Source organism: Anabrus simplex, chromosome 1, assembly GCF_040414725.1.
Source record: "Anabrus simplex isolate iqAnaSimp1 chromosome 1, ASM4041472v1, whole genome shotgun sequence".
Classification (NCBI taxonomy): domain Eukaryota; kingdom Metazoa; phylum Arthropoda; class Insecta; order Orthoptera; family Tettigoniidae; genus Anabrus; species Anabrus simplex.
Window position 1 is genome coordinate 1,491,014,988 of NC_090265.1, and position 14,984 is coordinate 1,491,029,971.

A 14,984-nucleotide genomic window follows, 5' to 3' on the forward strand; every position below is an offset into this window, starting at 1 on the left:
CAACTGCTTTCAATAGATGTATGTTGTTTCCCTGTTGGGAGAGATTTGGCATGCATAACTGTTAAGGAATAAAGTTGTTATATTAGTGTCAATACTGTAATTTACCACTATCTGCCCTAGAATTGGGTGACAATTGTATTATAATTAAATTATTCCCTTCTATTGGATGCTAATTGTAATATAAATAACATAAATGAAATAATGAATTGCCTCACATTTGGGCATTATATGTAACATTTAAAAAATTACATTGATCAAAATATTAATTTTCATTACCATAATTGAATGTCATTTTCACTTGGCAACTGCCAATGAAATAAAATTTTAAATGCTTGAATAAATAAATAAATAAATGATGAGATTCTTCTTCTTCTTTTTTTGAAATCACATTGGATCACTTTAATCAACCCCTTGGTATGTCGATTTCTTGGTAATTTATAATTTGCCAAGAGTGCAGGTAAATGGGTGCCAGAGGACACCACTAAAATTCCTCAATTTAGAATATAAATAACAAGAGCCATAAGAGTAATAAAAATAGTACAGCATAAAAGATTCCACCAAGTTGTGTTCATAGATCAGCAAAACTGGTACTCTGCTGATTGGGTTTTACCTAACCCCCTGAAAACAAATAAACAGGTAGAAATTGCACCTACAATTGTACAATAACTTCTCCATTAATTGAAAATAATCTATATTCTGGCATAACCATAATCTGTACGTTAAATATGTTACATACAGTAGAATGTAATACAATAAATATAAGATAGCAACACACTAAATAAATATTTACAACTGCTGGAAGACTCCCTGTATATTCATTAATCCCTGTACAAGAACAGTAGGAAATGACAGTGAGGACTACACTACGATTTGTAGTGAACCCAATGACCAATAGTTTCACTGTTTCTGTGTATCAACAGAAATTGCCAGCTCTCACCATCAACACATGGTATATCACTTTGATACTGTAGGCCTACCTCTTTTTTCACTGACACCAACACTTGGTTTTAGAGACACTTTTGCTTGCACAAACACACGCTGTTGATCTATGCCTTGAAACTGGGCCCTAGATTACCGAACGTTGCCATAAGATATAGAAGACCAAGATAAGTATGATACCTTAGCACAAGAGTTATATGAGTATTAACAAGCAAACAACAACACTACTCCATCCATAATCAAACGTACACTCATTAATGTTCACCGTCATGTTAAGAGTGATCGTAATGTTCGCTGGATTGTGTTCTCCAAAAGTATCCGTAGACTTCCTTCTCCCTACTCTGTCTCGAAAATCAAGCTTGTGCCGTTCTGTTTGTCCAATCAAGAGGAAGAGATATCCACATTATGGAAACAAGTGGCCACATCCCTACCACATCTGCTGAGGCCTGGACTCTCTGTGTGACTCATGGAAGTTTCCCTTGGATGTTTTTCCAAACCTGGAATTAGCTGTGTGTTTTGTAACTGCCTGTACAAAACAAATTACTTATATCTAACATGGAGACCTTCCAGCTTCGAATATTCTAACATAAATACACCAATAAAACAATAATAATAACAATAACAGTAAAATGATAATAAATAATAATAATAATAATAATAATAATGGTAATAATAGTAATTTACATATTTTGGGCACTGCAGTCCTAGTACATAACAGCGTACAGAACTCGGTGATAAATTTTACATCACCTTCGGAACGTCTCTCTCTACTCACGGTTAAATGTGCTAACAAAGCCTACACACTGGTTAATGCACACACTCCGGTGAACAGTGAAACTGACAAAAACAAAATTGAGAAGTTCTGGTTGCAACTCGAACGAGCACTCGCCAAGATACCTCAGCATCACGTTAAAATTCTTCTTGGGGACTTCAATGCACAAATCGGCAAGGAACGAGAATACAGAAGCATCATTGGGTGCTTTTCAGCACACAAGAAGACTAATGCCAATGGACATCGCCTAATCAACATATGTAGAATGGCTAACCTCCAGATAATGTCCACACACTTTAAGAAACCTCCGTGGAAAATGACCACTTGGAAATCACCAATCAACTACATAGGTGAATACCAGATTGATCACGTAGCCATCACAAGAAAATACTCTCCTGAAATCATGAATGTGCGAGTTCGCAAGGGTTACGTAGATTTAAAGATAAAATTTTCATTGTTCCGTATTGAAAGTATTAATGTTAAAATTGAATAATTGAAAATGAGGTTCAACCTATTCAATACATAAGAGAAAGAAATGTAGTTATTACATTCTTATTTAATAGTAATTAGAAATGGGACCGGTTTCGACCCTAGTCCAGGTCATCAGCTGTTCAAAACATAAAAAACATGAAAAACAATGCATATGAAAAAGAAAAAGATTAAGTGAACTCTGGATCGGTATAAGATGAAATATAAAATGATGATGGGGGTAGAAACTGTGAGTCACTTAAAAGAAAACAGTACGTAATATTATAAATGGTAGTACGGCACACGCAATGAAAGGTAAAGTCTTACAATGTTTATGAACAGTGGAGAACGGTCAAATGGGTCAGTTTTTACACACCGTCAGGTACAAAGTCACAACACTATCGAACAACATATGAAGATCTATAAATATGTTGAAGTCGAAGACGAATAGATTTATAGAAGCAAACTGCCAGCTCCGATCCAGAGTTCACTTAATCTTTTTCTTTTTCATATGCATTGTTTTTCATGTTTTTTATGTTTTGAACGGCTGATGATGACCTGGACTAGGGTCGAAACCAGTCCCATTTCTAATTACTATTAAATAAGAATGTAATCACTACATTTCTTTCTCTTATGTATTGAATAGGTTGAACCTCTTTTTCAATTATTCAATTTTAACGTTAGGGTTACATAGAGTCCGACCACCATCTTTCACAAATCAAAGTCCGCTTCAGACCTAACCGGAAAAGTTATCAGAAACCTAAAATACCATGCATTGATCCAGAATACTTAAAAGATCACGCACAGGAATTCATGGAATCAATGCAGACTAACACAGAAACATGGGACACCCTTCTTGCAACCATTCAAGACTCAGCGAAGAAACTTGGCCAACCTCCACGAAAACGTAAACACAGGTGGTGGACTGCCGATTGCGATAGATCTCTGGAATCCCGCATGCAAGCCTGGAAGAATTGGCATAGTCACCAAACACCAGAAAATTGGAGTAACTTCATAGAAATACAGAAGCGAACAGCCAAAACTATTAGACGAGTTAAACGTACCTACCACCTCAATAGATTGTTGGAAATCTATTACGATTTCAAAAGGAACAACACTCGAAATTTCTATAGAACGTTTAGAGAAGAACTGACTAACTACAAACCCCCTAGTATTTGTTTTCGTCGCATCGATGGAACACTTGAGCCGAATACAAAAGCCAACTGTGACATCTTAAAGCAGTACTTTGAGGCGTTACATAACTGTGAACCTCCTGCCGAAAAACTGCAATTCAGCATATCCACCCCAAACCATGACTCACTTCCACCAACACATGACAAGATACAGAATATTGTATTAAATCTGAAAAACAACAAAGCACCAGGGGAAGATGCTGTAACTGCCGAGATGCTCAGGATCGGAGGTGAGGTCATTATTGACCGATTACAAGCCATCATTAAAAATAGGAAATTCTTTCCTATTTTTAATTGTGTAATTCATCAATACGGAAATGAAGATTATAGATTACGATACAAGCCATCATTGCGGATATATGGGAGAGCGAAATCATACCTGCAGAGTGGACAGCTGCTTTGATTCATCCTCTACACAAAAAGGGTGACAAGACAGATCCGAACAATTACCGAGGTATCTCTCTCCTCTCAATTGCTTACAAAGTATTCTCTCGTGCTCTCCGTACCAGATTAGAACAACAGATAGAATGGAAGATTGGAGAATACCAGGTGGGCTTCAGACCTCACCGATCGTGTACAGAACAGATCTGGAACCTTAAGATGATTCTCCAACATCGCCAATCAATTCGAACAGTGGTCACTTTTGTTGACTTTAAAAAAGCTTACGACTCGATTGACCGTGCCACCCTATTAGATGTACTTCATGAATAGGGTGTTGACAACAAAACAACAAAGTTAATCCAACAGACTTTAACTAACACAACTTCTAAAGTGAAATTCATGGGTGAAATCTCCGAATCATTTGAGATAAGAACAGGCGTGAGGCAGGGTGATGGATTATCTCCACTGCTGTTCAATCTTGTACTAGATAAGATCGTTAGAACATGGGAGAAAGAAGTACACGGGATAAATATGGGAACGAGAGATAAGCGAATCAATATTAAGTGTCTTGCCTTTGCTGACGACCTAGCAATAATCACCCGCAATCCTGAGGAAGCCAGAACCGCTCTTGAGAATCTGCATGAGATTGCTATTAAGACCGGCCTCCAAATATCATATGAGAAAACACAAGACATGGACTCCAAGAACACCAGTGTGGAATCACTTGGGACCAAATATGGCAATATCACACGAGTTAAACATTTCAAGTACTTAGGTGAAATTATCGGAAGCACTGGTAATGACAGGATAGCCAACAAAACCTGTGCCGAAAAATTACGTAAAGCCTACACAGTCACCTGGAATATCTACAGTAAGAAATCCCTTTCATCCAAGCCAAGCTGCGTCACTACCATACAGTAGTTCTTCCTGAAGCACTCTACGCAATTGAAACATCAACACTGACCATCAATATCAATGGCATCGAGAAAATGGAACGGCAAATACTTAGGAAAATATTTGGACCAAAGTTCCAAGATGGAATATGGATGCGAAAAAGCTCGGAAGAACTCTACTCGCTGACCGAAAGATTCACTTCAATCGCCCGGAAAAGATGTATGCAATTCTACGGACATCTAGCATGAATGGACGACTCACGACTGACCAAGAAAATCTTCCTCATTATCAGCGGAACCCGACAAAATAAAGTACGGTGGCTTGCTGACACCCAAAAAGATCTCGCAGAAGTCGGCGTTGACCCACTGACAACTACACGGGCTACATTTAGACACAAAATTAACTTGCACAGCTTTGCAGCCAGACAATGTACAAGAAACTTGAAACTCCAGGAGGCATGGACTCAAGAAAGACGACAGACTCACAGTGCGAGGATGAAGAAGTTTTGGGAGGATAAGAGAAACAAGAAGAAGAATGCTAACTAATGGTTCTACGTGCTCCTTAGAGGGCCTAACACACATATATATATATATAAAATAGTTATTATAATAAATTCAGCATGGGAATGTGATATATACCATCACAATACGGAACCCAAGATGAAGTTTATCAGTTGTAATCTGACCATTCAGCCAAGCAGCCAGAAATTTCTGTTGGTTCAACAAAGATGTATTTTTGACTCCTATCTCCTTGCAAAGTTTCTTTAAAAAATCTTAACTTCAGTGGTCTAGATTTAGTATGAAATGGCGTATGGCTTTTAGTGCCGGGAGTGTCCGAGGACATGTTCAGCTCGCCAGGTACAGGTCTTTCGATTTGACTCCCGTAGGCGACCTGCGCATCATGATGAGGATGAAATGTTAAGTTTGTCACATTTGTCTCACATTCTAAGACTGGTTTCAGTGCAAGACTCAATTACTTTGATGGAAACACTTCCCTATGAATGATGCAATGGATTCCAAGCTGTACTTGGAGATTTTTTAATAAGCTCTTGGAATAATTCTTAACAGCATTACATAGAATAACCTTCATAGTACTGGCATGAACGCATTCTGCCCATTTTAAGTTATTTTCAGTAATAATTGGATGGAGTTATGCATCAATAGACTAAGCAACATTAGACTAAAATTGAGATTTTAGCACTATCTTGTAGAGGACAGCTTGAACTACTTATAATAAATTCCGCATTGTCTTACAAGAGGGCATTAATTGTCAGTAAACTGAAAACCAAAGCGACAAAGCGGGAATCAGTTAAACTGTAAATTGTATCAGTAGACTGTGCGACGTTACATTTTGCAAAATCAAATCAATAAGTACTGCTCTGCATTTAGGGCAGTCGCCCAGGTGGCAGATTCCCTATCTATTGTTTTCCTAGTCTTTTCTCAAATGATTGCAAAGAAATTGGAAATTTATTGAACATCTCCCTTGGTAAGTTATTCCAATCCCTAACTCCCCTTTCTATAAACGAATATTTGCCCCAATTTGTCCTCTTGAATTCCAACTTTATCTTCATATTGTGATCTTTCCTACTTTTAAAGACACCATCAAAACTTATTCATCTACTGATGTCCTCCCAAGCCATCTCTCCACTGACAGCTCGGAACATACCACTTAGTCAAGAAGCTCGTCTCCTTTCTCCCAAGTCTTTCCAGCCCAAACTTTGCAACAGTTTTGTAACGCTACTCTTTTGTCGGAAATTGCCCAGAACAAATCGAACTGGTTTTCTTTGGATTTTTTCCAGTTCCTGAATCAAGTATTCCTGGTAAGGGTCCCATACACTGGAACCATACTCTAGTTGAGGTCTTACCACAGACTTACATGCCCTCTCCTTTACATCCTTACTACAACCCCGAAATACCTTCATCATGTGCAGAGATCTGTATCCTTCATTCACAATCATATTTATGTGATTACCCCAATGAAGATCTTTCCTTATATTAAGACCTAGGTACTTACAATGATCCCCAAAAGGAACTTTCACCCCATCAACTCAGTAATTAAAACTGAGAAGAGGACTTTTCCCATTTGTGAAACTCACAACTTGACTTTTAACCCCGTTTATCATCATACCATTGCCTACTATCCATCTCACAACATTATCAAGGTCATTTTGCAGTTGCTCACAATCTTGTAACTTATTTATTACTCTGTACAGAAAAACATCATCTTCAAAAAGCCTTGTCTCTGATTCCACTTCTTTACACATATCATTTATATATATATACCTGTAAGAAGACATAAGGGTCCAATAATACTGCCTTGAGGAATTCCTCTCTTAATTATTACAGGGACAGATAAAGCTTCACCTACTCTAATTCTCTGAGTTCTATTTTCTAGAAACATAGCCACCCATTCAGTCACTCTTTCGTCGAGTTCAATTGCACTTACTTTTGCCGTTAGTCTCCCATGATCTACTCTATCAAATGCCTTAGATAGGTCAATCGGTATTAGGGTTGCGAATCCTAGGGAGTCTTTCATTTCCTTGAAACCAACAATCTTTACATACTGCTGACTGAATACTTCTGCCTTTTGAAGATCCTCGCATACACACTCCCCCTGTTCATTAATGATTCCTGGAATATCCTTCTTGGAATCGGTTTCTGCCTTAAAGTACCTATATGTACTCTTCCATTTTTCACTAAAATTTGTATCACAGCCAATTATGCTTGCCATCATGTTATCCTTAGCTGACTTCTTTGTTAGATTCAATTTCCTAGTAAGTTCCTTCAATTTCTCCTTACTTCCACAGCCATTTCTAACTCTATTTCTTTCTAACCTGCACCTCCTTCTTAGTCTCTTTCCTTTTCTGTTATAATATAGTGGATCTTTACCATTCCTTACCACCTTTAAAGGTACAAGCCTATTTTCACATTCCTCAACAATTGCTTTAAACCCATCCCAGTCTGTTTACTTTTTTATTTGCCATTTTCCACCGATTAAGCTACTTTTTAAAAACTCCCTCATGCCTGTTTTATTGGCCATATGGTACTGCCTAATAGTCCTATTTTTAATATCTTCCTTTCTTTCACATTTATTTTTAACTACCACAAAAAACAGCTTTGTGATGACGAAGACCTTAAACCTCGATATAGAAATGAAACAGTTAGAAATTTTAGAGATAAAAATAAAATTAGGCCTGGACAAGGAAGACTGAGTTTAAATAGTACAGTGACATTAATATGGGCAAGTATTGCAAAATAAATAAATATTTTTTTAAGCTTTTGTATTTAAATTTACCGTTTATGTTGTAGATATACTACTGCAATTATTAGGTTAGTTGTACAACTGTATTATGCACTTTTCACAATAGCTCAACTGTATACTTTCATAAATATTACATTATTAATAATTGCTATCCTCATAGCATTGTTCTCTCTTTCATGTTGTTTGCAGCATGTACTGAAATTTCTTCATATACTTTTTTTGCAGCGAACAAAAATGAAGGAAAAACAGATATCCAACTTCCCTCTTCTTCTTTTCTTCATGGGGCCTCTAAATATTAGTTCCTAATTAGCGTCGACCTCTTAAGATCTTTTGCTACCATGTTTTTCCTTCATTCCCGCCTAGATATACCTGCTCCCTTCACAAAGCTGCAGGCTGTTCTTATTGGGTCTTCTTGAATTTTTTCTCTCTCTTCACCTGGTAGTCCTAGGTGGACAGTCTGATTCTACCCAGCGCCTCACGTTCGAAAAGTATGTTTTCAGCTGATCTGACTTCCTCCGGCAAGTTTTTTTTTTTTGCTCAGCTTTTTGGAAGTTTGGAGCACTAGCTTCTCCGATTCCCAGGATGGAAAGATGGTTTGACGTAGCTGAGAACAAATAGCTTTAGGAGTTATATTCATACATCTTGGAGGTAACTTACTGGTTGTGTTTCACTTTGGTTTCTTTAATAATCTATATTTAAGGCTGTGCGAGTTATTAGCCTGCAGCAACCTGAGTTTGGTGGTGGGGCTGCCTCCTGAGCCTCCAAGCTTGCTGTTTTCTGTAGGGGTTGTCTCCCTTAGCCTCTGAAGATCCCTTTTCACCACAAGGCAGAGTTTCCCCTTGTTTCTTTAAACCCCACGGGAAGAGCTTTGCCATTCCAAAGGTGTCCTTTTCCACCACATCTGCCATTGAGGACTTCACCAGAGCCCCGTTAGCCTTCACTTTTCAGAGTTCCTGTAAGGCCTTCACAGCCACCATAGTGGTCATGGGGCACACACAGATCTCGCTGTACATCACCCCTACAGGCAATCCCCTACTTCATGCCATCGCCCACCTCCCACAATGTGGATGAGGGGTTGGGCTTAAGAGAGAGAGTAATTTCATTAGGTTGGAGCAAATACATTTATCATTTAAATCGTAGGAGAATAGAGCTGCATTCAGAAAGGAAGTGTTATGCAATATGCACCGGAAGAATAATGAAAGAATAATGAAAGAAAGAGTGGTTAGCAGTATATGAGACAAAATAAGCCTGTCTGAGAAAGTAAGTTACATTCCGTAAATAACTAACTTGATTTTATTTTTAACCACTGTGTAAATGACTGAATATGTAGTAGTATACACATGAGTTATTATTATTGATTTCATTGCATGTAAGTGCATATTTTATATGTGAGAAGCAATGATTCTCCTATAAACATTACTTTTAGTGGCACAGTTGAAGTCCTTCTCAGTTCAGTATCAAACTGTACTGGAACAATTAGGAATGGTTTGCTAAACATGTGCGTATGTAGAAACAGAGTTTTATGTCACTAGTGTTAACGGGTGCTGTCATCAATGTACAAAACCTGAACAATTGTACAGAATATATTAGAGATAATATGTAAATAACCCTCAATCCTGTATCTTCCATGTTTCTAACTAAAAGTAAAAATTAGTATTGCCATCATAGCATGAGAATGTGGTTGACACACCTTAAATCTTGCACCCTCGACAAGTACAAAGTATCTACTATGTCTATGATCTGCTGGACAACCTGTTGTTTTATGTATTAAGAAATACTAACATAACATAGATATTATGTGCTAGTTACATAACATTAATACATTTTTGAGTCATTTCTGTTCCAAATTAAAACGTAAATACTGTAAACCTCTTTATTTAAATGATAAATCATCATTATTGTCAGCATAATTGCGTTTGGATTAGAGTGGAATCACATGCGAACACTCTATTCCACATGACATCACAAACCTGTATGGTACTCCACAGCAAGTGAGTGGTACGCTCCAGAGTTAAATGGTTATGAACAAGCAGTAGAACATGAAGTTCAAAATACTCTTATGTCATGTTTGTGATAACAGTAAAATATAATAAAATTCTTCCGGGCTGTTATGCCGTGGTCCACTCCTCTCGATTCTCCCAGACGTTTCGACTACTGCTGCGGTAGTCATCTTCTGTGGCGTCGTGTAGATACGCTCTCCTGTATCCCGCTGGCGACTGCAAAAGTTGTTTGGGAAGCAGCTGTATTTATATGTAAGTGTGTGGCCTCCAATTGGTTCGCGCTGTGCAAACCGACATCTGATTGACTATCTGAAAGCACGACCTCCGATTGGGTCGCGCCGAGCAGCTTGACGTTTGGTTGGCTATCTGAACACACGACCTCTGATTGGTTCGCGCCGGGCATGGATTCTGACTGGGTCGCTCCGAGAAGGCTGTCGTCTGATTGGATCTCGGAGTGCACGACCTCCGATTGGATCGTGCCGAGCAATGGATCCTCTGGTTGGTTGACTGTAATGTCCCTGATCTTAGTAAACTTCGGCCGTACGTTATATAAAGGGGTGTACCAGGCCTTGCTGAGTTTCAGTCCTTCCTCCTTTCTATTAAAGTTATCTGGATGTTTATGTATTTCGATTGCTTCCCTGTAGAGACGGGCGTGAAAGTGGGATGTTGTGGCCAGTATGTCAGTATCCTCGTAACGGATCTCATGATTTCCGTCAAGCAGTGCATGCTCCGCTACTGCTGATTTGTCGTATTGCCCCAAGCGGCAATTCCTTTTGTGCTCCGTCAGGCGAGTATTGACACTTCTGCCAGTCGTGCCAATATAAACAGCTCCACAGCTGCAAGGTATCCTATAGACCCCAGTAGATGTTAAAGGGTCACGTGGATCTTTGGCAGAACGTAACATGTTCCGTAGCTGTTGGGTCGGCTGAAAAATGGTTTTAACTTCGTGACGTTCAAGGAGCCTTCCAATACGATCCGTGACGTCCCGTATATACGGCAAATAAGCGATACCTTTCTTCCTGGGTTCTTCTCGCTTACTATTCGCTGGCTGTCTTCTGGGGTGGAGTGCTCTCCTGACCTCTTGTACCGTGTAGCCATTGGTTTGTAAGGCTAGATCAAGATGCCGTAGTTCCATCTCAATGTACTCTGGTTCACAGACACGAAGGGCGCGATCCACCAAAGTCTTCATCATGGCGCGCTTCTGCCCAGGATGGTGATTCGAATTTTTGTTTAAATATCGGTCTGTGTGTGTTGGTTTTCGGTATACTTGATGCCCTAGGGATCCATCATTCTTCCTCTTCACCAGCACGTCCAGGAAAGCTAATTCTCCATCCTTTTCCTTCTCCACAGTGAATTGTATACGAGGATGAATACTGTTCAGATGTGTAAGAAAACCGTCAAGTGCCTCCTCTCCATGTCCCCATATTACAAAAGTGTCATCAACAAAGCGGAGCCAACAGCTGGGTTTATTTACAGCAGTCTGCAGGGCTTCCTCTTCAAAGAACTCCATATAAAAATTAGCAATAACAGGGCTAAGTGGGCTTCCCATGGCAACACCGTCTGTCTGTTCATAAAATTCATGTTTCCATTGAAAAAATGTCGTCGTAAGTACATGTTCAAATAAAACTATTGTCTCCTCTGCAAAGAGATGTTGAATATGTTCAAGAGTATCCTTGATTGGTACCATAGTCAACAGCGAGACGACGTCAAAACTAACAAGTATATCCCCCGGTTGTACTCGCAAGTGTCGCAATCTGTTTATGAAATGGGCCGAGTCTTTGATGTGTGAGTCCTTAGTCCCTACGTAAGGTTTCAGTAAATTGCTTAAATATTTTGCGACTTCATACGTTGGAGAGCCAATGGTACTAACGATGGGACGAAGAGGGACGTCTGGCTTATGGACCTTAGGAAGACCATATAGTCTTGGACACAAGGCTTCTGATTTCTTCAGCTTTTTCTGTTCTTCTGGTGAAATAGAAGATTTCTTAATCAGAGTACCATTGGCTCTCCAACGTATGAAGTCGCAAAATATTTAAGCAATTTACTGAAACCTTACGTAGGGACTAAGGACTCACACATCAAAGACTCGGCCCATTTCATAAACAGATTGCGACACTTGCGAGTACAACCGGGGGATATACTTGTTAGTTTTGACGTCGTCTCGCTGTTGACTATGGTACCAATCAAGGATACTCTTGAACATATTCAACATCTCTTTGCAGAGGAGACAATAGTTTTATTTGAACATGTACTTACGACGACATTTTTCCAATGGAAACATGAATTTTATGAACAGACAGACGGTGTTGCCATGGGAAGCCCACTTAGCCCTGTTATTGCTAATTTTTATATGGAGTTCTTTGAAGAGGAAGCCCTGCAGACTGCTGTAAATAAACCCAGCTGTTGGCTCCGCTTTGTTGATGACACTTTTGTAATATGGGGACATGGAGAGGAGGCACTTGACGGTTTTCTTACACATCTGAACAGTATTCATCCTCGTATACAATTCACTGTGGAGAAGGAAAAGGATGGAGAATTAGCTTTTCTGGACGTGCTGGTGAAGAGGAAGAATGATGGATCCCTAGGGCATCAAGTATACCGAAAACCAACACACACAGACCGATATTTAAACAAAAATTCGAATCACCATCCTGGGCAGAAGCGCGCCATGATGAAGACTTTGGTGGATCGCGCCCTTCGTGTCTGTGAACCAGAGTACATCGAGATGGAACTACGGCATCTTGATCTAGCCTTACAAACCAATGGCTACACGGTATAAGAGGTCAGGAGAGCACTCCACCCCAGAAGACAGCCAGCGAATAGTAAGCGAGAAGAACCCAGGAAGAAAGGTATCGCTTATTTGCCGTATATACGGGACGTCACGGATCGTATTGGAAGGCTCCTCGAACGTCACAAAGTTAAAACCATTTTTCAGCCGACCCAACAGCTACGGAACATGTTACGTTCTGCCAAAGATCCACGTGACCCTTTAATATCTACTGGGGTCTATAGGATACCTTGCAGCTGTGGAGCTGTTTATATTGGCACGACTGGCAGAAGTGTCAATACTCGCCTGACGGAGCACAAAAGGAATTGTCGCTTGGGGCAATACGACAAATCAGCAGTAGCGGAGCATGCACTGCTTGACGGAAATCATGAGATCCGTTACGAGGATACTGACATACTGGCCACAACATCCCACTTTCACGCCCGTCTCTACAGGGAAGCAATCGAAATACATAAACATCCAGATAACTTTAATAGAAAGGAGGAAGGACTGAAACTCAGCAAGGCCTGGTACACCCCTTTATATAACGTACGGCCGAAGTTTACTAAGATCAGGGACATTACAGTCAACCAACCAGAGGATCCATTGCTCAGCACGACCCAATCGGAGATCGTGCACTCCGAGATCCAATCAGACGACAGCCTTCTCGGAGCGACCCAGTCAGAATCCATGCCCGGCGCGAACCAATCAGAGGTCGTGTGTTCAGATAGCCAACCAAATGTCAAGCTGCTCGGCGCGACCCAATCGGAGGTCGTGCTTTCAGATAGTCAATCAGATGTCGGTTTGCACAGCGCGAACCAATTAGAGGCCACACACTTACATATAAATACAGCTGCTTCCCAAACAACTTTTGCAGTCGCCAGCGGGATACAGGAGAGCGTATCTACACGACGCCACAGAAGATGACTACCGCAGCAGTAGTCGAAACGTCTGGGAGAATCGAGAGGAGTGGACCACGGCATAACAGCCCGGAAGAATTTTATTATATTGACACCGGCCGTGAAAGCCTTCATACTTTAACAGTAAAATAGTTCAATTTTGCAGTTAATGTTTACCTGTCTGATATTAATGATCTACAGGAAATAAAATTCAATTTTACCATATTCACTTTTTATGTAGTATTACCTGGCTGACGGCAATTTCTGGGGAGAACGCTGAATTAAACCGATGAGAGCCTAGCAAGCTGCTTTACGTCGCACCGACACAGATAGGCTTATGGCGACGATGGGATAGGAAAGGGCTAGAAGTGGGAAGGAAGTGTCTATGGCCTTAATTAAGGTACAGCCCCAGCATTTTCCTGGTGTGAAAATGGGAAATCATCTTCAGGGCTGCCGGCGGTGGGGTTCGAACCCACTATCTCCCGAATATTGGATACTGGCCACACTTAAGCGATTGCAGCTATCATGTTTTGAAATGTAATATGCTTATAAAATTTGTTTAATTGCACTAATCTACAGTATTACGAATTATTTCAATGTGAAAATATTATACAAGAGTGCAATGCGAACATACCAACAAGTTTGTCTTTTCATAGCATTCATTATTATTATTTAATAATAATTCACTACCTTAGTCCTTTCATTCCGTACTGCCACTTCTCACTGGATGTGAGGAGAGAAATTAGAAGGTGTCATTCTCAGTCCTGTATTGCTCAATGGGCCTGTCTTATTGTCAGTACCCAACCCTTGTTATACTAAGGAATGACAATACATTTCTAACATGCCTGGTGTGCAAAACCCCTTTGTGCTGGTGCTGTCATAGCTAGATGAGTGGTGTATAGTAATTTTCTATGTATCATATAGATGCTGTATGTTATGATGACAATGTTCACCGATGAAGAATATTTTTTTAACTGTAAAAAAAAAGAAAAATTGAAAAGAAGATTTAGGTACTATAAAATAACTATACCAACTAAAACTCTAGCAAGCTTCCATAAGATGTAGGGAGTGTAGTATTTTTTTACCAGATACTGTTACGATGTTTAATGAAGCAAATACATAATCTGTAAGCATTTGAAGTTAAATTATTTAGGGAGGAAAACATTGCTGACATGCTATACTCGATTGGTGTGGGGATTAGTTTTAGGACTAATAAAACCAGGAGCCAAAACTGAAGACGTCCTTTCAAGTTGTGATCCTGTGTTAGAGAAGGACAACTACGTGGTGATTGTGAGTGGTACAAATGACATTGTTGCAAATGAAGGTGAGGAACTAATTACGACCCTCAGAGGTAAGATTTCGAAACTACCTGACTCAAAAGTAATTGTAGTTAATGTGCCACCCAGGTAT